Here is a 26,517-nt window from a genome sequence, read left to right on the forward strand (position 1 = left end):
GTCGATTTTGTATAATTTATTCTTCCATATTCACAGCGGTAATTAATTATAATTTTATATACATTGTTATTAATGAAGACATATGTATTCGAAAGAGGAAAAATGACGGAGTATGTGAACCTCTTTTCTTATTGGAATTGTTATTGAGGCTTTAATAATAAGGACTTATGTAATAGGTATCTATGTTAGATGCAAATAATACATGGATTTACTTATAACTGTATATTGTCACGCTATCAATATTTTTGTACTAATTCCGGTACTAAAATTAGTATTGGTATTTTGTTACTTTGCCAACTAAAAGAATTATATGAAACAAAATTGTTGTTAAAGGGAATTTAGATACATTTACAGAGGTGTAAGCATAATTGTTGAGAATGAGCAAAGGGTGGGTTTGCTGCTCATAAATTTGATGACGTTTTATAAGGAGCCGTATTTATAATTGCTATTTTCTATAAAACACACATTTCTAGTTGAAATATTTGTGCAATTACATCGTCGGCAAGGATATTTTAATAAGGGGAATTGGAACTGCATAAAGCAGTTCCAATACCAATTTACCAAGAATGTATTGAACTTTATTGGATTATCTCCAGTCTAGTTCATTTTATTCCTGCTGAGTAAAGTACATCATTTTACAAATGGCATAGTTAAATAAAACTTTCATGTTTTGTCATTATTCTTAAAACTAAAAAAAAAACTCTAACTATCCACAAGATGGCCCTGATGTTCACAGTTGTTGTAAACAGCAAATAAGTATACAAACTGATAATAATGTACAGTAATAAACGCAAAATGGTGCTACTATCTATGGGCATTTAAAAAACTACCTATAAGTAAACAACGTTTATGCCCAATTAATGCTTATAATTTGTTGAAGATTGATTGATGATGACGACGTCTAACAAAGATTGTTAGACAGCCTGTCTTTGACGTCCAATTGGGGGGAGGGGGGGCAGGACCGTACAGGACGTCAAAAACTTATATTTGATACATCCCTACAATTATTTTGAGGAATATGCCTTTAATTGGTCACATAGAATTGCACCAATTAACTATCAGTTAAGGAGTATATTTTTATAATTACATTATCTTACAATAGTCTTTGAAGTATATTTACATATGAAAAGTATATTTCCTTCTCTAGGAGCAACCGTGAATCCAATCTTTGCACATACAATTTAGAATACTTATGTTGTACCCTTTTAAACCACTATAAAGAGTATTAAGATCAAATTGGAACATTTTATAAATATCATTAAATTGTCAGAGACACAGTATTTTTTGTCGGATTTATTTGAAAATTGACTTAAATTGTACATATTAATATTGAAAAAGAGCTGATTTGTTGTATCCGCCTCCATCATCCATCTCAGCCTGGTGTTCGGCCTAGAAAGAGGAGCAGGCATTGACAAGGATGTACCAAGGTTAATAGAAATACATGATTAGACCATCATGTAATTAGGCTTGCTAGAATTTTCAATCTGATGTATTGTACCGACTGTTGGGTAAGACAGGCATATTTTGACAAAACACGCAGCAGCTTTTCATAGTTTTTGACGTCATTATTAATAGAATTTTCAATTTGATGTATCGTAGCGAGAGAGGAAAAATGACGGAGAAAATAAAAGAAAAACAGATTTTGACAAAACACGCAACAACTCATCTACGATTGTATTTCTATTAACTTTGGGTGGTACCATTTTTATTTTTTTTGCAATAAATTCATAGGAGTGCTCACTTAGCCAATTGAGCGACCTAACCGAGACAGTTCCTCCAACACACAGTCTCTCACGGTCACTTTGTTTGTCGCAAATTCCTCATCAATAGAGCTGAAGCTTCTGGATGATTCATCATCGATACGTATCTGAACTTTTTTGATGAATTTGCTTGTCCTAACTTACCTGATCGGATTTTGGCGAGCTGCAATCTTCTCAAGGGCCTTCCCAATCTTTTGTACGGTCTGGATTGGAAAGCCAGACACATTTGAGACCTCCCGATTTGGAATCTCAAATGTTGTTGTAGACAAAAATCCTCGCCACAGGCAACACTGTTTCTCCTATATAAATCATCTTTATGGCTGTAGCAGCTGTCGCCATGATGCCCAAATCTTCATTAAAGTTTGTTGATACAACAACGTTTCTGCCGGCATAAAAAGAGACGTCATCAAACAGATGCATCACAACAAAATCGTCGGTGTACGCAAGTGCCGATGTGATCTCATCGCCCTGTAGTACTGGTATATTGAACAACATCAGAATGAATAGATTGATGAATATCGTGTTACATAGTTGTAACAGTCATATACAAAAACTAAGTACTCATAGATACATACATATATTACAGAGTAATTTTTAAATAGTGATAAACAAATCACATAAATATATTTCGTGATTTTATCATTGTTTCTAAGCGCCTTTGTGATCCTTTATTTTTATTTATTTTTGTTTTCCAAGCATTAACTGTATAGTTCTAATACTTACATAAGTATATATATATATATATGTAAATACATCAACAGCGTTATCTATCTTTTTTTAAACTAAAAAACCGTTTTACTAAGGTTAAAAGTGATTTATATATAATGAATTAAAACCAAATGTTATAATATACAAAAATTAGTTGTAAAATTATTATGTTTTGGAACAGGATTTTTTTTTTTCGATAGCATATATACTAAGGTGTGTTCTAGTACAATCTTAGTGTACATATGTACATACAGATTACGTCATGGGGTTAACCCCTGATACTCCTCCCGAGATTATGCCCCTTTTTATATTACATTTGTATCTTTGTATTGCCATTAATATTGTTTCTTTATTCAAGAAGTTGTTTCACTGAGTGTATTCTGTTAATTAGGAATTAATCGATTTTTTTTTTCCTTTTTTGGTCTCTGCGTTCTAACAAAGGGATGTTACAAAAAGTGTTATCTCTAGGGCATATTTTTTAAAGTACATTGTAGATACATACATTAGGGTAGTTTGTTTTGCATTTTTTTCGAATTTCGAATAGAATGTCATCTTTAGTTTAGACTTTCGTTCAAAGTTTGGAAAAATGTCACAAATATTGATTTAGTCCATAAATTTTAAAATAGGGCTTTATTTGATATTTTCCATTCAACAACATTGATTAAAAAAATTATAAGTTATAACAAATATTAATAAATATCTAGCCAAATGAAAAGATAATTTTAATGGTTTTTTTTTGTGAAAATATTTGTGACAAATTTCCTTACGTTATTTTCCCATTTTTCATAATAAAATATCTTGAGAAATAAACATTATAAATGTTTTTTATAAGTTAGACAAATTTCTATCAAAATTATTTCATACAAAATAAAGAAACACGATTTGTTAAAATATTTATTGACTAAATATAACATGTTGGCCTGTTTTATAAGTTTAACTGAGATGTGCGACTTTAAAAAGACATTGTAGAAGACGTTGTTACCTTTATTGTATCGCGTAATCTTTTCTCCAAAAAGAAATTTAAAAAAGGCCCGAAAGTATTATATATAAGTATTTAGTCAAATAAGTCGATCATACTTACAATTCTATATCTCTTTTATGTAATCTCAGACTATTATTATCATAATATTTATCCACAATTTTAAAAATGAATTATATACATATATACCTATATTTCGTAATATTACAATCACTCAGAGTATTTTATAATAATATGGCCTTTATATATTATATATCACGAAGAATCAACAAGAAATTGTATTCGTGTCCTCTTAGAAACGGAGCATATATAACTTATTACTAGAGTTGAGTAGTTTATAATGAAAAAATTACTTTAATAATTATAAAAGGAAAAACAGCTGTTGCGTGTGCTCTTTTTTTTTTTTTTTTTTCATAACTTAATAGGTCGTTGTGGTATTAACATATCCGTTCAAAGAAAGTATTCTCGCCTATCTAAAGTATAAATTGTTTAAAAATCCATAATAAATAAATATATATAGGAATTGAAATATAATTATGATATTTTTCCGGCACTAAATGTTATTTAAAATGTAGAAGGTTCTCCTTTTTATAGCCGTCATTCATTTTATCCACCCTAAATATAAAACAAAAACAGGGGTTTTCACAGGATTCTCCGTTTTCCCATTAAAAAATTTTCTTCAAATTTTATAATTTTTTCCTAGTCTAGACAAAAATTCCTTCATATATATATATCACTTTTTGGGGGGGGTGGGGTGCTACACCTCCACCCTCCCGGCAGATGCCTCTGAACAGGCAGCCTATATTATCAAGGGTTTTAATTAAATAGTACCCAAAGACATATTTTACTACAGGACTGGAACGCTAAAAAGGAGCGTGTGTATTTTAGAAGTACACCGTGATATTCATTTTCTTATTAGTAGTTAATATGATAATTTATATCTATAGTAAATAAACTTTATGCTAAATGTATACCTATTATATTCAATGATTATTATTGTCATTATACCTCCACTGTTCATTAACCACAATTTTGTTTGGATTAATTGAATGTTCACTTTATTGGCGTAAAATTGTTAGATAGTATTTTTTTAAATACCCTTAGAATTATGCAAACAATATTATATGAATATTATGTATACAAACTTTCTGAGAATGGTTTAATGGAGAAGTTTTCGTGGATGATTAATAAATGAAAACGAGCGATTTCAAGAAATGGGGCACCAAATATTTTAGTTGTAGTATCAGTTACACGGAAACTCATGAATTAAATTAGTATATAAATATGATTATTACTTAATTATATATTTTGTATCTATCTAGATATATATAAGTCTAATTCAGGAGAAAATAGTGCTTAGTTCCAGATTAACAATTGTATGTAATGAGGATCATTCTATATAAGAATTGGTTTGACATATATTTAGTAAAAACTAATTTTCACGTGTATATCTATTCATACATATTCGAAAACGGAGCTGTTCACAATTAATTTTTATGACCACTATTAAAATGTTAATAACTGAGAGAGAAGCTCGGGTGAAGTCTCAAAAGTAAAGTCCAATATTTGCAAACAACATTCCATGTCAAGTCGCGAGTTTTTGGGTACGTGACTTAGTAAGTTTCAAGTCGTGTTAAAATCTGAACCTTGTCGATCTGACGACGAATTTTATACAAGTTACAAGTCTTTCATATTGAGTTCTAGTCAAATCTGAAATTTCTTTTTTCTAGTCCAAATTGAGTCATCGTGGAGTTTGAAGTCTCAATTTAGTAAGAGTTAAAATACAACCCATGTCCGATTCTGTAATTCTGATAAGTAAGTTATAATTATAATTAATTGATGACCGAATAAACTGAATGATATTTTATTCACTTCACTTCTATCTATTTAATGTAACTAAAGAAAACAGTACGCACTATCCAGAGGTTGTGTGAGCCATTCAAGTCCTGAAGTAAAAGATGTATTTGAATAGTACCATATATTTCGCTCCTGCCTTTTACTCGCAATCTTTTTTTACTAGCAAATCTAGTTGAGTAGACGGAAGAAGGCATTCACCTTTTTTATTTATTTTTTTTACTTTCAAGGACGACCTATGTATAATAAAAGCATCGATAGATACATAGATCGATCCTACTGTATCATTATCTAAATTCATTTATCATCAATTACCTTATATACGTACACTTTTTTATTAAATGTGTGATTTATTTGATATTTACTTATTGAGAGTTTCCTATAGTTGGATATGAGCCTTTATTTATTTTCTCGTATCTTCACTCATGACCTTTACATGGAAAAAAAATCAGCATTAATTGCGAAAATTTAAGTGCTAGTGCTTCCAATTCTTTTTTCAAATGGAATATTTGAAAGAGGGGAAATGCCTCGGGGTCCGAGTATTTTGTACTAATAGTATTTTCCATGTTGTTGGTTCGGATTAGGAACAGGCTTGACAAAGGGCGGGCATATTCTAGGCAGTGGTCAGTTGAGAAACTTCTACAATTAAAAAAGAGAGAGGGAGGGAAGGTAGAAAATAAAATTTATCCAAAAATAGATTTTAAAAATAGCCCAACTCTTGTATATCCTAGGAGGGTAGGATATAATTTAGATTTTCTTTAAAAATGTGAATCCTAAATCCCTTTATATTTATCAATATTAAAGTATTGGAAATGATATAATATAAAATTAGAAAAAACTTAAAAAATACGATGAATATTAAGAGGCAGCAATTTTTTAAATCTGTAGTCTAGTGTGTAATATTTACAGCTGCCTCTCCCTCCTCTCGCCATGAATGTTGAACCAGGCGAACGCTATTTTCAGGGGCCGTCTGCAGGAATATATATATAATTTTTATATTTGAAAAAAGTTCCAAAATTAAATTTTTTATATTAAAAATATTCTTTTTTTTTTTTGCTCCGCGTCATAATTCGGTGGAATGACCTTTTTCTTTAGAAAGAAATCCATTTAAAAAAATCAGCTTCTTTCATTAAATTTTTTCTTCCAGAAGGATAATTTTTCTTAGTCCAAAACCAACAAAAACTCCTTCATTGGGGGGGGCTACAGCCCCTTCAGACAATTATATATGTTGTCTTGTGTGATTGTAGATAGTTTTCTTTCGTAAATCACTCTGTCAATGACACAAACCCTATTCTCACACCAAAGCCACTGACAGTATGAGCCAATCATTTCTTGGACATTATACAAAAGAAAGCTTCGAGTTAGTGCCTACTACTTTCTGAACATTATGTTGAATACTGATTCAGGGCCGTTTTAAAAGTAAGGAGGGTCTGTTGTAACTTTTTAATTCTTCTTACATAAAGAAAATAATTTTGTACAGGGGCTCATCGTATGGGTTAGTGCTCTAATGTAAAACCTTATCTGCTGAACAGTTATTTAATACTTGTCCTCACTACAATTACTGGATAGGTACCGAATGGCACATTAAAATATGAACACCTTGAATTTTAAACTTCCACAGGATATAATTGATTAATTAACAGTAGAATTTCAACAAAATTAAAACTATATATGGATGTTTGTATGAAGTCTCATAATCATTAATGTAGCCGCTCTTAGCGGCAATGATGTATTCCAGGCGGTGGTGGAAGGCCTGGCAACCACCGCAGATGTAGTCCTCTGTCATGTCGTCCCAGTGCTGACTGACAGTGGCTTTGAGGGGCGCAGGGTTTGGATGAAGGGCATTTCAGACCATCCTCTCGACATGCACCCAAAAGGTGTTGTCAAGACGTTTGCATCAGGCCTGTAAGGGGCTAAAAATGTCAAAAAAGAGTTGAAAAGCACTCAAAAGAGTCTTGCAACGGAGGAGATACGTTTATATTATTGATGGTGACAAATGTGGCCTCTCTGCCCTCACAAGGCTCTTTCCACCCACTTTTTGATAGTTCTCTTGACAGTTTGGTGTGAAACAGCAATATCTCTTTCATGGACCCTTATGGACTTGAAGGGATTGGCCTGAGCTGTTTCTTTTAACTCCTACGGATAAAGTTTACACCTTTTTAACAGAGCCCTTCTTCCTCTCCAATGTTTCAGACTTGCTGACAGGGTAGACAGTGGGTCTGGAGACGCCCAACTATTTGGAGTGCGCCAATGTAAAATCGTCAATCACGTTCAAGTGTATTTTTCTCGACTTATACGTACGCCAGAGAGCTCAAATTTGTTTTCTTTTGTAACTAATTGTTTATGCTTTAATATATCTAAATATAAATTAATTTCAATGACTCAACCTTTATCATTTATTTAATGAATAAGTGTTCAGCTATCAATGGACCATCCGCTATATAATTGTGTTAAGTTTCGGTCTGATAATCTTGGACCGGTCTGAACTGTTATGATTTTTAGTGGAATGAAATAATTATTTTCTTGAAAGAAGTTCGGTCTAAATGGTTTCAAATAAAAATTCGGTGTAGATGTGTCCCAACGATAAATTCGGTTGCATTCTATCTTACAAATAAATCACTCTGGGTCAGTCACAATAACAAATCCAGTCTTCACTGATTCAATAAATGAATTGCTCATGACGTCATGTATGCTTTCAAATTGTAAATATCAGCACAATAATGTTGACTGAAGTTTAATGCGATAAATTAGGAACGGTAAGAAAATTTGCTTCATAATTTGAGACCGAAAAAATGGGTACAAGTTTTGTGAAAACTGTTATATTTCGATCTACGTTCTAAATAGAAATATCGTTCTAAAAAAAGCAGATGTCCAAACTAAAAAAAAAATCTTTTTGGAATGAGTCTCAACCACCGACCTAAATTATAAGTGGATACTCAATAGGCAAAGAAAAGGAGAGTCAACCGTAAGCTGATATTTTATATGATATCTATGTAATAAAGAAAAATTAAGTAGTCGTAGTATTTATGTAACAGTCAACAGCTGAAAGACGAGTCGTACTTTTTCCCCATTTTATTCAATAGGACGTGGATCTAAGTATTAAATAAGTCGGTGGTTGAGAATCAATTCAAAAACGATTTATTTTTTAGTTTGGACATCTGCTTTTTATCGGTGGTCTCAACAATGGTATGTAGCCTATAAATAGGTTGCGTGATCTTTTCTTTCCTCATTTGAATAAAAAATAATATAATTAATTCATATCTGTCAGCGATGCATTTTCAATGCCTAATATTATGGTAAAGTAGTTGCTAAAATATTTAGTCCTGATTAATGGTTAGGAATTCCCTGCATCATCCACCTTGAAACATGCATAAATGGAGTCACGCTGAGGATAATACATTGCAAAAAAAGAAACAAAAATAATAATTATAAAAATCTCTGTAGATTTAATTGCCGATATACAGAGGCCTTTGCAGTAGGAGGACTGGAAGGGATACAAATTAAGGAATTTGTTATTCTTAGTAGAAAATTTCATTAAATTTATCAATTTTTTTTCCAAAAAATTTAATTGTCTGTGAGTAGCTATGAATTTTTGAAATTTTTTTCCGAAAATTTGAATATTTAATATTTTGAAATTTTATTTTCAGAAATTTTTATCCAAATTTTTTTTTTTTTTAATTTATTCCAAAAAAACTAATTTTATGAGAAAGCTATGGATTTTTGAAGTTTTTCCCCGATAAATTGAATATTTAATTTTTGAAATTAATTTTTAGAAATTTTTATTCAAAAAATTTCTGTTTTTTTTTAAAAAAAATTTTTCCAAAAAATTAACTTTTTGAGAATACCTATGAATTTTAGATTTTTATATTCAGAAAATTTAATAGCTTGTAAATAACTCTGGATTTTTCGAAATTTTTCTTCGAAACATTTAATAATATATTTTTAATATTTAATTTTTGAAATTTGTTTCCAATAAATTTTAGTTTATTTTTTTTCAAAAAAAAAAAGAATTTGAGAATCGTTATGAATTTTTCAATTTTTGTTTAAAATTTAATTGTTTGTAGATAGCTATTGTTTATTAAAATGTTTCTCCAAATTATTTTATAATTAATATTTTTTTTCAAAATATAATTTGTCAATTTTTTTTCCAAAAATTGTAATTCTTGGAACTTAAAAAAAAATGCTGCGGACGCCTCTGTTATACAAGTATGTATTAGTAGTTGAATTAATTAAAATCAAGACAACAACGACATATATATAACGCATACATGCATGCATTTTTTGAATGCCACTTGTCAACAAGATCAACAATAAATTCGAAATGTACTGCGCAAAAATAAAAGAAGAGATAATCGCAGAATGTGTAGAATGTGTATTTATCTAGGACACTTTCCCACGACAATACAAGTGCGACTTCCTACATATTCTTCCTTTTCAACTAAAAAGTATTAATATTAGTGTTGTGCCGACTTAAAAAAAAAATTCTCTAAAATCAATAGCTATTCCCATAAAATTACAAAAATGAATTTTAAAATATTAAATTTCTTCGAAAAAAATTTCAAAAATTAAATTTTTCAAAAAAAAAAATCAAAAATCCTTAGCTACTCACAAAATATTAAATTATTTGGAAAATAAATTCAAGATTTCACAATTGCTCAAAAAAAATTAATTTTTAAACCGTCAAATATTAAATTTTTTCAAAAAATATTTCAAAAATCCAGAGCTATTCACAAAAATTTTCAAATATTCACAATTTTTTTTTTTTTTAATTTGAAAAAAATATATATTGAATTTCAAGAAAAAATATTGAAAAATGATATCATAAATATAATAAGAATATAAGTAATGAATAACTTATTTTTTATACTTATATAATTTAATGCAGGAATTTCCGGTAGTTGTAAACCCACAAAAATCCAGAGGAAACAGGATCCTGAGAGAGAAACCTGAGTTAGCTACGCATGTCCATTGACCAATTATTAATTTTACAATATGTACAGACTTTTATATTCTTTCAATTTTGTTTTAATTTTTTTAAATTGATGAAATATGACTTAATTAATCGTCTGAAGACATGTATTTCCAGATACGTTTCAAGGGTTTAAGTTAGCGAGGGTTACAAAAAGAATTGAGTAAAGTTCTTGGATGATGGAGAAGTGGTCAAAGCCCCTCCAATATTGAACCAACATCTCAATATATGAACAACATTTATTACTTGGAATCCTTAACATTCGGAGAAAATGTCACATATATAACTCCTTCAGAGAAAGATATAACATCTCATTTGGGCCTATAATTATAGGTTAAACTGTGATTGCTCAGAAAATCCCTTAAAAACACCAAAAGGAAACTCCCAAAATTTGATCAGATATAGTGATAAAATTCGTGAAGACACCAAAATCTTTTAAATTGACTCCCCATTTCATGATTTCATTCAAGTCAAAAAATAAACGAACTCAATTTGAGTCGAACGTACTCGTGAATTGTTATTACCGATCCAACACTAATTTATATACGTAACTACAAACATAAATATAAATATTTATATCCATCCTCAAATGCATTCCAATGACGTTCTATGTATTATAATTATCAATTTATACAAGAGGAGGAGGGGGTCGTTTTTCAAGGATGCGTCATCATCAATTAGACCATTATATACCCGACATTGTCTTCCGGAAGAGTTGCTTTCCTCGTTGTTATTGTTGCTGTCTTTAGGGAAGAAATTATGTATAATTTTACTTTGTCAAGGTCATAAGAGCGGATGGTTGGTCTCTATACCACGCATTACCTACCTACATCATATGCCGGTACTTCAAAAATGTTTATTCTTGAGTAATTTTTTGATGTTTTTTTTTTAATTCACCTTTTAAAAAAACCATTTTATGGGACTTTATTTTAAATACATATTTATACAATAGAGACAAAATAATTGGAATGTTTAGTTCTTCTTTCTTTAACGAAGCTCTGATTGAAGGTGACTATATCATGAATTAAAATGAAAAATATACCATCAAAAATGGGACATTTTCCTCAGGTTTTATAGACGTCTGAGAAGTCCTTACCATTTTTGGGAAGAGCCCCCCTAGTCAATTCTGTATTCTCTCTTAAAACAATATTCCTTTAGAATAAAACCATTATGTATATTCTTCATGACTCTTCATATTCATGTTTTTTTTTAACCATAATGAAATTTTGAATTAACATAACATATTTATACATTCTAATCGTTCCTTCTTTTTATTTCTAGGTAAGTGATGCTCAAAATATCTTATCAAACTCAAAACATGGAATGATTAATGAACGGTAAATGACACAATATAAATATAATAGACATAACCATCAGTTATTCGCAAAATTGGCCAAGTGACTTTCATTTTTTAGTGGTAATATATGAATAAAGCGTGTACAAGTTGTTATTCCAAATAAAATGAATAATTTAGGGTACCTCTTGTGATGAAAGGATAATTAAATAGTTGATGCAATTTCACACTTTTTAACGAAAATCACTTATTAATAAGGTGGCACATTATAAAATTCAAATGTCTACAGTTATAATATTACGTAAATACAGAACAAATTGAATATATTACAATGAAATGATAGCTTCCATTAATAGTAGGTCATTAAAACATCTAATGTTGTAATTAAATAAAGTGTGAGGAGATATATAAATTGTATCTCAACTTGTACAAAAATTCCAAACTTGTACACAACATAAATATATCAATATTTATTGCTGTGTCCATGAATCCTGTTGAGTGCTTTACTTTTAAGGCATTGAAGTGATGTGAGTCAAATATATATGACCACATGTAACAGCTGTTGTTTGTTCAATTAGAATTAATAACCGTACAAGCAATTCAAAACTTTTTTCCCCTTTAAAGTCAGATATTAATTCATTTTGAAATAACTTTTTTTTTTGTATAGATTCAAGGATGGTAATTCACATTTTCAATTAGGGGTCTACAAAAGTATATACCTTCTATATTGAGGTTATATTTGAACATACAGATATAAAAAATGATTGTTTGAAGATTATTTAATTCTTTTTTTATTAAAATGGTTATTATATTATATACAATAAAATACTTGACTCGTTAATTACTGTCAACTCTTATTATGAGTTAGTCCCAAAGAATGACAATTTCAATGGAGATTTCTCTAATTATTTAAGGACTATTGATCTGAAATATCTTTAAAAAAATTCTTTTTTGAATTACTTATTTTTTTTAATAAAACTAATATAGTATGTGGTCCATCAACATGAAAGCAAGTTAAAATTATTTAGCTCAAAATTAAGTCTGTAGAATATTTGTATTCTTCAACAAATTGTCGACCATTTTTATCGAAAAATGATTATAATTAATCCATTGGAGACGCTGTAAATTGTACTTGCAATAGCTACATTTATCCAAACAATAAATGAGTTAGAAATTGATGGATTATATTTGTCATTGAACATCGAGGACAAATAAACCATCCTTTAAATGAAATGAAGGTTATAAACGTATATTAAACATTCTTGGGTACTTTAACTTGCCCTATACATTTGAATATAAAGCCTATAATTGACCAAAATAGGCCTATGTAATTTCAGAAAGTAAAAAGTATATACGACATCCTTCCTTTTTTTTTTTTCTTTGTATTGTAGACTCAAAAGCCATGCATGAGTTCGTTTCGAACTCTATAATTCAAATTTAACAGTAGATTGGTCAGGTCATCCTTAATACTTTGGGTATCCTTCAATAAGAATAATAATTTGTACTTATATATTATAAGAATGGTCGTAGCAGGTTTATAGCTTCATTTTGAGTAAAGGTCAAATATAAAATCATACTAATAGTATATTAAGTGTAGGCATGTTATTAAACTATTTTATTATCAGTACTAATAATTATGTATCATGAACATCATTCTCTTTGAATCTACGATTGCTGCTTGGTTAGTGTGCCTATAAACACATACATATGTGGATGTACTTTACATACTATATTTCCCGCTTTTTTTACATACTTCAATTATTTTGTTGTTATTACAATAAATACCCTATTCAATTCAAGTTGCGTGCTAAGAACCATCATCATCTAAGGGGTCATCTAACAGCATAGAAATGCGTAATTTAAAGGTCAAGCTCTATTCAATGTATTTAATTCCATATATACCTAGATAAACAAAAATATCTTGGATTAAGAGGAATATCCGTGTTAGAAAAATGTTTTTAATTCAAAGGTCCCGTTATCACGTGGGACATGATTGGAATGACTATAGATTTACATTCATAGGACTGATAAATATTCACAAACCACGTGACCAATTAAGGGGAAGTGGTGACACTCTTAGGCCTAAAAATACCTCTATCATCATCGTGGTTGGGGGATCAACATAAACCACGTAGACCAGAATAATATATCAAGATGACATGCATGACGTCATAGGGAACACAAATGAGAAAAAGTGACCTTTTTTCATAAAGGTCATTGTAGAAATTACAAGAAATATTTTTCTTGAAGGCCTTTAAAAATGTAAGTTTAAAAATAAAATAAAATACTATTTTCTAAAAAGAAATCTTTTGGGAGGGAAAAGGTAGTAACAAAAGAAATGTGGTTCTAGAGGATAGAAATAAAATAACTTTATGAATGACTCCCCCCCATTGCAAAAATTACCCGGGTTCAGCCTCTTGTCCCGTAAATAAATTAATAATATAATATTAAAATTTTATAATATTTTATACTTAGCTAATGTATATAGCAGTCCCTCGTTTCCAAATCCCAGTTAAGTACTAGTCATCATATTCCAAGTCCGCTTGGTTCCGTTTTGTTATGGATTTTAAATCAATTTGAAGTCCAGACTCGAATACTACAGATCTTTTTTGTAATTAAAATATTTTGTTCGAATGGACATATTTAACTTTTATTAAAACTATTTAAAAAAATAAATGGGCATTCCATTAATTAGTTCCTAATCCCCCTGAACAAGAAGTAAAGAGATAACGTTTTTAGTACATGCGTAATTATTTTCTTTGAATATCCAAGTTGGACCCTGTATATATGTGAAAATACTTTAATCCTAGTGAATGTTAATATTCTTACAGAATATCCGGGTTAAAATCGGAGCTATTCAAAAATAACTCTGACCCAAAAGGATCAAATGGCTGCAATTTTGAGTTCATGTCACTACAAATCAATTAAGCCTGAATCCCTGTGGTTTTGCGTATGAGACGTGTCCTTTTCCTCATGATACCGACTCTACATGGTTCAATCTCTGGGAAGAGTCCGATTCTATGAAAAAATTACTTAAAAACCACAGCTTTGATTTTATGGTAATTCTAAGGTGTCCATGAAAATAGTTACAAGAAGCTAAATGGTTCTTTCATCCGTCTCTTTGTTTGTAGTCATCATTATGACAAATACTCGGAAACCAAGACTGACCCAGAACTAGCTATTTCTGTATAAAATCAATGACAAATATCAAAAGGTTGTACCCTTATCAGTCTAACGATTCAAGTGGTTCCAGTTCTTGAACCGTTTTTCAATTATTTTTTTACGTCACAAGGGTGATACATTTGTATCTGAGTTCCAAATAGCTAAGGGCTTCTTATGCATATGGACAAGGGGTTTTAGGCACCAAACGGTGTAAATAAAAGAGGGAAGGGGTGGGGTAGATTATTGGTCTAGGTTCGCTGCTAAGATTCTAGGGCCCTACAATTAAGTAAGGGTTGCCCCCTTAATACGAAACATGTGCACTATCGATATGTAGACTGAACACAATCCTCAATTCTACATCTTCCTCACCCCAACCCTCCCCTCACGGCCACACTTTGAAGAACATGATCTTAATAACCTTAGTTTTTGGGGCGCCTACTAGAGCTTGGGCACTGCATATAAGGTAGCTGCTGCCTTGTTTGTATCTAATATCATTCCCTGGTCCCGAATTCTCTAGTGACGCCCCTTGTTTTAAGTGCCTGTTACAAAACTGAGCTCATATAAAAAGAACCAAGACCAAAGACCGGAAATGAGACCGATAAAGCTTTTTTCTAGGGCTAGACCGAAACCGTTGAAATGAACGAACTGGAACCCATAGAACCGCTAAACCTGAACTGGTCACATCCTTGCAAATATCAACTGTTTGACTAACAAAAAGCCACACTCTCCTTGAAGAGAGATTAGATGGATTCAAAGAAACTCAAGGAACTCAACTATATGAGCTGCAGGAGGGAGGTCAAAAGGCTTCTTCAATTTTCTGAAAAATAATCACAATGAAAAACTACAAAGTCATCAAAATGTGACATCATTTTTATAAAATGACCGCCAATTATGAATTGGAGCCACCAACCCTCCTATCTACCCAAAACACAAATATCTCGTCATCAATCTACAAACACACACTCTTGATGAAAAATACGCACAAAAGTGCCTTTAAATCTATATTTATTCAGCAAAGTTTTTTTTCTGTTCGTTTGATAGTCTGGCTATAACACCGAAAAGAATATGAAGCTATTCCTCAGTTCATCATACTATTAAAAATATATATACAAGGAACTACATATATATTTGCTAGTAAATCCTAAAAAAAAATTACCGTAGAGGTTTTTTTGTCGTTAGCTAATTGAAATTTTTTTTTTTTTTTGCAATCTGTTATAATTATACTTTCAAACTTGTGGAGATACTCTCGAAGTATTGAGTAACTACATGTGAGTGTGCTCATCAAAATCAGCGAGTAAAATTCAGGATTTTTTGGGGAGTTATATTCTATATTAATTTAGCAAAGTTGTTTTTTTTCGTCGGTGCTTAATAAGTCCGACCAATACTGTTAGTATATACATTAAATGAGTGACGTAAAGAAATTTAACTTTCTTAATACTAATAATATGTATATTATATCACTCATTCTCTAAATGGAAAACGTATTATGTTAATCTAAAATATACAATATATGAAGTATTATTTGAAACCAATTTGAAAAATGGTTTCTTATTTTTCAAGACTTTAATAAGTGAATCAAGACTCAAAACTTAATAACTCTTCAATCCATGAATTCATCAAACTTTTAATGAGTTATCGTATCTCATTTGCAAATAAATAATAACCTTTTACCCATCTTTTTTATGTGAAGTTTTGCGTAATTCTCATTCATTGATCAATGTAGGATTTATATTGATGGAATCACTGACCTTTTTAGTACTAACTTTTGTTGTGTTTGTATGTTCACGCGTACAACTTCATGCCTTGATGCAATGATATTTGCACTTTTGATTGTCTTCTACTATAAAAAAAAAAGTATCGTACATATTGTAGCAGTTCATTAAGGTATTTATAAGATGCTTGATATTGAGCAATCGAAGCATAGGGATGATATTATTTTATATGTTTCTAAGCAAGAGAAAAATGGGCACTCCCTTTTGCAAAATCCCTTCCTTGTTAAAGACACAGATCCGTATCTATAGTAAGGGCAGCCTATTGTATTTGCATATTTATATATTGGGGTGAAGTTGATCCCCGACTTTGGCAAAATTAATATATTCATATTCACTTTGAGTATGAAGGAGATGCAATTTTGTATTATTACCATCAAAGTTTTTAAATGTATTTACAAAAATCAGGATATAGGAAACTGGTTTTTTTCAATGAAATCCGGATTATATCCGGATTTTTACTTATATGCGCAGTTTGTAAAAAAATTACAATGTTTGGATAAGTAAATAACGTCGTCGACTTTTAGCTTATCTTTCAACAGAAGTGTCTTTGGGGGGAGGGGGCTACATGATATGTGTCTGCATTGATTGCAATCCAATGTGAAATTAATATAAAAATAAACATATATAAAAAAAAATGTGTACCTATAAAAAAGGAAAAATCCTCATGGGAGTTCATCATTTCCATGAATACCTATGAAGTTAATACTAAAAAAGAGAAGAAAAAGTTGTTGAGTTTATGCTGATTTTGTGTTTCATGTTTCATCTCAAGTATTTTAGATATATGAATAGATTGGTATTTGAGAGAACGTTGACTATAAGCGTATTTTTCTTAACCACGGATTTGACTGTACAATGGTAAAAATATTGATATCATTTTATATATATATATCATTTCTAACTAAATAAATGAAATAGAGTTTCAAAAATTAGGAATATTTGCTTCATTAGCTCTGCACAATCTTGACATAAAATGTTTTTATTTTTGACAAAATGGAATTAATTTTTTAGAAGCGGATTATAAATTCATTTCTAATAATTCTGTCCATTTCTGCAAGGTTTTTTTTCTGATTTTAAAGTTTCTTTGGCAGCTTGTCAAGAAATTCATCGGTTTTATGCTCAAAGTAAATATGAATCTATTTCAATTAAACTACACAAATATTCCCATTAGGTCCAAAAATTAAGAATTTGTTAGGCACAAGCTTCACCCGAATACAGAAGTAAATAAATCAAAGGAGTCAATGTGTACGTACCTACTAATAAACCATTTTAAATGGTCCTTTGATATTAATTAGAGTTGACTTTTGTTCCTGGATTTTCCTTAATTATTCACATACTTCCTTCTCCTCGTGAAATAAAGAATTTGTATCCTTTAATTTTTTATTTTTCTCAGCATTAATTAATTTTTGTTTAAACATTTTTATATAAAAAAGTTCCCTTGAAAATAAGATTCCATTGTTTTTTAACATTATCTCTCTTTAAAAGTTTTTGTAATTAAAAACAAAACAAAAAACGTTTCCTTGAGATTTTAGTGTCTTTTGATTTATTTTTTGCTGTTCTTTTTGGGCGGAATGTATTGCTAATTATCATTTCTTAAAGTCAATTTAAATATCATTTAATTGTGTACAATAATATAAACTTGATGGGAGCCAAGGAGAAAATGTTCACATTTAAATGTATAAACCCTTCCTTCTTCCGTTAAGGGTTGATATTAATATTATACGTATATTAATAATGCAAAGTTTATCCCTATCTATATATAAATGTACGAAAAACAGTCACAGGGATCCCTGTATACAGTGATCCCTGTTGTATAGCATATAACAATACAGTATAAAGAAAAAAGGGTTTATAACATACTAGAAGCACTGTATAAAATGAATTAAATCTTGCAAGGGTTTAGTTAAACTCATATAAAAAAAGAGAAAAATGGAAGTACTTTATATAAAAAAAAAAAAAAAAATGAATGTGACTTAAATGAGGGTTTGCAACGACCTTAAGTACTCCCTCGCTCATCAAATCATATTATTCTTTTTTTCTCAAGCTCTTATTATTCTTTTTTACTCTTGAGGAGAGGAAAACGTCTATGTGTTGACTGAGTGGCTACATTTGATTATACTCATGAAAACCGGAGAGTAACACTAATGCCTTTTAGGCGATTTATCTTCGTTATTATTAAAGCAAATATTGTATTTTCGTCGATGCCTAATAACTCCAGGCAATACCGGGTACTACCGCTAGTTTGAACTATTAGGGTGTATAGTTAACATATCTATTTATATCACTATACATTTTTAAATCAATTTACAGCAAAGATATACCAGAATTCTTCTTTTAGAGCGTAAATAATGAACAAAAAAAGAAGAAAGAGCACTCGCATGAACCGGTTTTTCTTCGTTTTTTCTATACAAAGATCCCTTCTTTAACTATGGAATATTTCCATAAAACAAACTGAGTGGTTATTTTAAAACTTTCTTAGTGCTACACGCTAGTAGTTTTTGTCATGAAAAGGTATACATTTAAAATTAAAAGAAACCCAAAGAGAAGTACAATTAATTCAAATAACATGAATTAATCAATTTGAACATATTTTGACCTATTTATTTTCTTGCATTAATTGTAGTTAGATATATGTTAATATCCTTGAACTGTATGGTGCAATTTTGTATATTTCTGCTCTGGGCTTTTTATAAACTCATTATCCGATGGTCTATAACTATCCCCTCTACCTAGAGGTGTTTTAAAAACACTATTACACTACCTTATCTGGGCACATATGTGTATGAACAATTTTGGTCTAATGTTCCGTTATCCATTAATTACTTTGAGGTTAATGCTTTATAATAATAATATTTTTTAAGTGTAGGAAAATCCATCCCTTACCCGTTATATAATTTGTAATTTTCTTCAAATATTATTTTTAAGTGTTCATTTAAAAATATTTTAAAAGAGTTTAGGACTTTTGATGGCTCGAATAACAAAAAATGCCATACAACACACCTTCTACAAAATGTAATGCAAATGTTAACTCTTGCTAATTTGCATTAAATATATATTTTCAATCTCGTATTGAATGGACGTTATTTAAGGATGAATAACTTTCCAAACATGCTGTGCAAAATTGAATCAATTAATCAAAAAGTATAATTAAGCTTTCGATGGAGCATTTATTACAGTTGATAAGATGCTAATTTGATGGCAATTTGCATTAATGAATGATTGGTTTGAAGTTACCATAGATAGCCTTTCCTCTTTTTGCGAAATGAGAAAATAAGTAAGTGAATGTATGTCCAGTATTTCACCTAATTGATCTAAAATATTGATTCTGTAAAACCCAGTTAAGGCGTTCATGCTTATTAGGGATATTCGTTTGCAGCACTATTTAAGAAAGTCCCTTATTAGTTATTTAATATGAGAGTACATAATTAATTCGAGAAAACGGATTTCCTTTTACAGAGAACATACTTTGTTGGTCCTTTTGGATTCGGTTTAAGAGGAGTTTACTGTATAATCTCAGCTGAATTTATGAACAGTTCTTATAAAAAACTTTGTTCAAACCTATGTCATCAGAGTCTTAGACTCATATGATAGGGGAATACAAAACTCATACGTCTGTGGTATTCGCCTCCCTTGATAGTTCCTCTATATGATTAAGCCTATAACAATAGGAACTTATGAGGAGATTAGTGTTACCACAATATCATAATTTTCTGTATTTTGGTACTTTTAGATACTTTTTTGACAAACAAATTAAACTAAAAATACCGTTATTTGCAATTCTCATGAACCTACTAGGTATGCACCTATGAAATAAGACTTTTGGCTATTGGTCCCTAGGTGTCGCCAGTTACACATTATAAACCGGTCCAAAAGACTAAATGATTATTTCAACATGTGTTAACAATATTTAATTCATTGTTTGTATAGTTTTATTCAACAGCACACTTTTTTTGCTCGTAAAAATGTCTAATTTTGTGTCTACAAACTACGATGTGCGGACATCATTGATTTTCTGTTACCAATTGAAGAAAAACGCTTCTCAAGCCCATCAAATACTTGTGGAAGCATACGGTGGACATGCTCCAAGCAGAACACAGTGCTTCAGGTGGTTCGAAAAATTTCAAAGTGGTGATTTTGACGTGAGGAATGGAGAGTGCGGCTGGCCTCCGAAAAAGTTTGAAGCAGCCCAATTAACATTAACAGTCAACCCGTTAATGGTGATCGTTACCAACAAAAATTGGCCGATTTGAACCATACTATACGCAAAAACGCCCAAAATATGAATCAGGACCCTTGGTGACCACGCACCACAACATCGCTCTATAGCCAACCGCCAGCTTGTTGAATCGTACAACTGAGAACCTCTTGCTCATGTGGCTTACTCTCCAGACCTGGGGCCTTCCCATTATCACTTTTTTGCATCAATGGGCCACGCACTCAATGATTTAGATTTCGATTCTCACGCTGAAACCAAAAAATGGCTGGTTTGGAGCCAAAGGCATCGTTAAATTGCCTGAAAGATGGCAAAAATGTATGGCTAGCGAAGAAGGATACTTTGAAAATTAAATTTGTAACTAGTTTTTCACATTAGATGCTCAAAATTTGTAAAAAAAAAGTATCTTTTCATAGGTGCATACCTGGCGTATACGTGGGTTGTTGACTATCTCAGAAAACTGATATACACAGGTCAATATTTTATTGATGAAGGGGCAGTGAATATATCGATTGCAATACCAATTTAGCATTTCATTGTTTAAAATGAGTCAGTCCTTTGGTATTACTATGGTACCGGCTCACCAAATAAAACAAGTTTAGACTTCAGAGCAGTAATGCTAATAGGAGCATTTTGGGCATGTTAAAAAAAAAGAAACCGAAAATCAACATCGTAACCGGGAAATTTGAAGAATATTTTGGATAGCAGCAGCTTAGCTGTCAGTACGTTTCATCAGATCACCTACAAACAGCTGTGGCCGTAGGGGGATGGGATGGGAATAATAAAGCCATTGGCAAGAACTACTCCGATGGCAATCCTCAGTTCTACGCTGACTATGACAAGGGGTTAGTTACAGTTATATCTCCGCAACAAATCCTCAGGGTTACTCTCCATCTTTTATGAGTACACGCAAATGTTCGATCCGGTTTCGTATATATGAATGATATGCTGTACCGAGTAGAAAAGGAATTTCACCCCTTTGGAATTAAATAATAATGACAGCGACGTAGGAAAAGAAAATTCACTCTTCAGTTTGCCAACTTAAAAAAACGGGCGAGCTAAAAAATACAGCCAATTTTATTAATACTACAATAACTTTAAGGAATGAAGCGGCATGCCGGTTGAAATAATAATGAATAAAAACATATATACAAATGCATCCACTATCAATAATGGACAAGCACTCTGGTCTTGTCTAAACTTAAGTTAAATGTCCTTTTTTCTTTTGCAACTCTTGTCATTGGCATGTATAAGAGAGCACAACGTTCCGGAAATTAAAATCACAATCTTCCCAAGTCAAGTGCCAATGCTCTCATCCCTTAGTGAAACAGACAGGATCTGAGACCAATATTTAAATCTGCCTCTCCGATATATTCCGTTTTTTCGAACAAAATCCCAAACTTAGTAAGTAGACCCTGGGACTATGTCCTTAATGTGATTAGTTATCGTATCACTATTTTACGTTGAAGAGGATTGTCCTGCAGTATCAACTTTTTTAAGGGATTGACGTCCTAAATTGAACTGCTTTACGACAGTGTTACATTATTCTATCCCTGTTGTGTTTTAATTAGTTAATTGTTTTTGATACTCTTATTGTTATAAGGTTCGGTGGTCTACTTTTAAATAACAAATGATTCTTTCTAATATTTTATACTGTTTTCAATCTATGTGCACATACATCAGCAATGTTAGTTAAGACCTTTAAAAAACCTGTAATATTTATCTACAAAATTCCCATTCCTTACGGTGATGCGAGATAAACGATTTAGATAGCAGAATAAAAGTTCTTAAATATCTATCGGAATGCAAGGTGATAATTTTCTTCTTCTATTAATATATATATCGTCCTTCTCCGAAGGTATATTCAGTAAAGACCAGCTTGTTTAGTTATGAGGCTATACATACATATATTTACCGCAAGTGTGTCTATCTACAATGTACATTATATCTATTTATACCTAAGTTGTGATAATTGGCATAGTCTGGAGTACATCCATAGATGAGTACTTGATCATAATATTATTACTATAATTTTCGTTTTTAACGAGATTTTTTTATGTTTAATTTTTTTTTTTAATAATGATTATGTTTCATGACATGAGTATTTCAATCGTTGGAATTTAATCTTTATATTTATACGTGTGTATGTATGTTGGTAGCTATGTACATATAACTTTTGGGTTAGGATTGCATGTAAAGTCATGCTTTTGACCGTTTATGGCCTTTTCCATTATATTTACTTACATTTATCTATCTATATATAAACACACACACAAGGGAGTGGGTTTAATTAGTAACTTTGTTTAAATATATGTAGCTATTTAAATTGCAATTCAGACAGTCATTCAATGTCAATTAGATAGATTCTACAGTCTACACGTTGCCTTTTTATTAAAAGGGTATTCATATTTATTACACTCATACAAACGAAAAAATAATGATTTTAATAATTTGTTAAAACGAGATGCAATGGACAAATTAAAGATGGAAGTTGGAGTAATATCATTGTTTAAGCTCATGGGCAACTAAGAAAATTAAATGTCTCATACATTTATATATCCATAATTAATTCTTCCTTAGTACATAATATTTAGTAGAGCCCTATCCATGAACAACTTTTAATTAAAGTAATAATCATCTTTGCTTGGAGCCTTGAAGGAATAATGAATGTACACTATATATACTGCTCTGTTTTCGGTTTAATACCTTTTATCCCTGCACAAAGACCTTTCCTGCTGTGAACAATAAAAAAAAACGTACTTTGACAAAGTTTAAGGCATTTAGGGTCATTTTTTTTTTTTTTTCAATAGGATTTATGGATCGAAATTGCTCATTGTTAGGCCCCTTGTACCCTTCCAAATATGATAGCATGAGTCCAAAATCGTACTTTTTATATTTATAAGTATTTGGTTTATCTGTAAAAAATATTGTGTACCTTGTTTTTTTTAATAACTTGAGGGGTTTAAGATGAACTCCATAATTTGCGGTTTCCTTGTTTATCAAAGATAATGATTGTTTCTCGTTTTTGTTCAACAACAGCTATCAATTCCACTATAATTAAATATCACTAGGTTATGTTAGCAGAAAAGCTCCTTTTCCAGTGGTTTTATAAAACATTCACCCAAAAACGGGACAGTTTAATTCATACATCAATATAATAAGTAATATAGTTGTCCAGTGACGTCATATTGATATGTCGTTCTGTACATATATGTATATAAGCTGTAATTGGTCAGTAATTAATTGCAATTTTTACTTATTAACAGCTGCATTAATTATCTATAACCAATGGGGAAATAGGATGGACTTTCACCTAACTATATGCATTTACGATCTTCTTGCTCATATAATAAATGAATTTTCGTGGCTTTGGGTGAGAAACGTTCATGGGAGAACATGGATTTTACGTGTTTAGAGTAGTATTGTGTCGAGGTGAACTGAGTTGAGGAGATAACTTAGAAGATGAAAAAAAAAAATAATGTCCACAGTCTATTTATTAATTTATATTCAATAAAATAACTTGAGTGTGTTCTTTGTGCATTACTTATCTACTCTCATCTAATTTTGTGGCGAATTTTTGTTTTGTTTCTTTCTTAAGGGCTGATGAGTTCTTATTTTTTAGTAACTGTTAGATCGATCAATTTGTTAAAAAATATAAACTACCGGTATGCTCAAACAGAGAATCAACATGGTAATCCTGTCAATTGAAGAATGTCTTGGAGAGGGTATCTTAGTTATCATGATGTTGCATTAAATTAGCACTTATAAGATAAATAAAATTTTAAAAATGTTAATCTGATGCTTACAAAACATTGGCAGGGATTACTCTGATGTCAATCCTCCATTCTACTATGAGTCCATTAAGGACTTACACTTAAAACTTCACAATATAACTCTTTGCCTTTCACACACTAGTGATTACTTTATATCTAAATGTTCTCTCTTCAAGAATAAAATAATAATGACCTTTAGAAAAATAAACAAAAACAACACTGTTCATGTATGAATACAAAGTCCAATATCACATTTTTCTATGTATAATTCTACACTAGTGTTGTGTTGGTCCTTACAGAACGTAAAATCGATCCCTCGTGATGTCAAGGAGGATGTTTTTCCTCTTTATAATTATTCCGTTATATAATAAAATAAATTATATAATATGTTGTAACATAATTAAAAATATAACATTTTTGCAAGATATCTGCAATAATCTTTAAAAAATATTTCATATATCTTATTTGGGTTAATAAACCATCAATATTTTTATGAAAAATTCCATGGACCGAGAGTCCTCAGGACTGTGAAGGTGACCGGTCCCAGGACTCGACTTAACTTAATAAATAAGGACCGACATAATACTAGTCTACTCACACAGTCTGTCTCCTTAGAGATTAGAAGAACATCATCATTAAAAATTGTGACCTTTTTGAAAATCACATATATAAAAGGACTGATTGGTTGAAAAAACAAAAACAACGTCGACCGACATTTTGTATTCAATCCTTCAAGAGGGAAAAGAAAGACAAACAATCTAAGCTGCTGGCGTGATTATCTCATGTTTCTAGAGCTCCATGGCTCACCATAGGAGTCAACCCACAAAATTATTATTGCTCAAGTTGAGTCGAAACGAATCGTAATTGTTCCAATGGATATAGCATTAGTTTAGAAAGGAATGAATGGATTGGTTGTACTTTTTTTTATGAATCAGAGATCCATTCAGTGATATATATTTATTTATGTATTCCTCTGTCGAACCCAAAGTGAGGAGAACAAAGAAACACAAAATGATGATTCGTCTAAAAGTATCATGTAAATTGTAATAGAACAACCAAATATTATACGATTATTTATTCATTAAAAAGATAATGATATGAGGATAAAAATTAGTCTTTATGTATATAGAATATACATGTATACGAAGCCAAGTATGGGGCCCTACCCCAAAACACAAACTACTACTACTACTACTAGGTACAAGGATACTGGTTGGAACGTGCTTTAGATATTATCAACGAGTTGTTCGTTTGATAATTTGTCATTATCATGTTTTACTATAAAAATATTACATCTTTGATTTTTGCCTCATTCAAAGGGGTTCGTCGTAATTAAGTGATCCATTTTTATATAAGGCATCTATATTTTTGTCTATAAATTATTATAACGATAATTCTCTTCGTTTATTTAAAAAAAAAAAGAATGAATCCTTGAAAAATTATTTTTATGATGATGAGTTTGTTTAATCCTTTCTTCATAGAAATAGGATCACTAAACAGTTATAGTATAAAAAACTATACACATATGTATTGTTAACTTTTTTTTTTAATTTGGATTACGTCAAGTGCAGCAAAAGTTATCATTTGTGAACATAGTCGATGAAAATAATGCCTTATACATACGTCATTATGGAGTCAATAATGATTTGAAAGACATTTTTCTATCCTATAAAAATGTATTTTCTAAAGTAATCCTATAGAGTAAATATAGAGAATTTGGTTGGAAATTTGGAAGATAATAAGAACATAACAGAAAATCTATTAGTTAATCCTGACAATTAGATAATGTTTTTTTTCAGGAGGACAGCTTATTTGCTTTGAAGTTTCTTTAGATTTGCTGCGAGGATACAAAACTATACACAAACTCCAGCAATGATATAGGTAAGAATTGCAGCGATACCAACCCTCAAATTTACATACACATATAGGACTCTACTATGGTTAACCATTTCATTAGCAAGACAATGAATGGTTATACCTTTTAATTTACAATCAAGGCTCATGCATATAAATGTTATTATTCTTTTTTTTCAATG

At 30.6% G+C, this 26,517-nt stretch overlaps 1 protein-coding gene across 3 annotated transcripts in view; it reads left to right on the plus strand.

Moving 5' to 3' along the window:
• Positions 1–26,517, plus strand: part of LOC121116409 (uncharacterized) — a 144,710-nt gene that overhangs the window by 90,996 nt on the left and 27,197 nt on the right. Inside the window, exon 1 of one of the 3 annotated variants that reach the window (XM_040710665.2) lies at positions 10,874–11,111. The exons of 1 other annotated variant lie outside the window; for it this stretch is intronic. The gene's annotated coding sequence lies outside the window, so the exon portion shown is untranslated. Of the gene's footprint in view, positions 1–10,873; positions 11,279–26,517 lie in introns of those variants that run through there. One more of the 3 variants, XM_071887550.1, reaches the window with a different exon arrangement.

Source organism: Lepeophtheirus salmonis, chromosome 4 (genome assembly GCF_016086655.4).
Source record: "Lepeophtheirus salmonis chromosome 4, UVic_Lsal_1.4, whole genome shotgun sequence".
Classification (NCBI taxonomy): domain Eukaryota; kingdom Metazoa; phylum Arthropoda; class Copepoda; order Siphonostomatoida; family Caligidae; genus Lepeophtheirus; species Lepeophtheirus salmonis.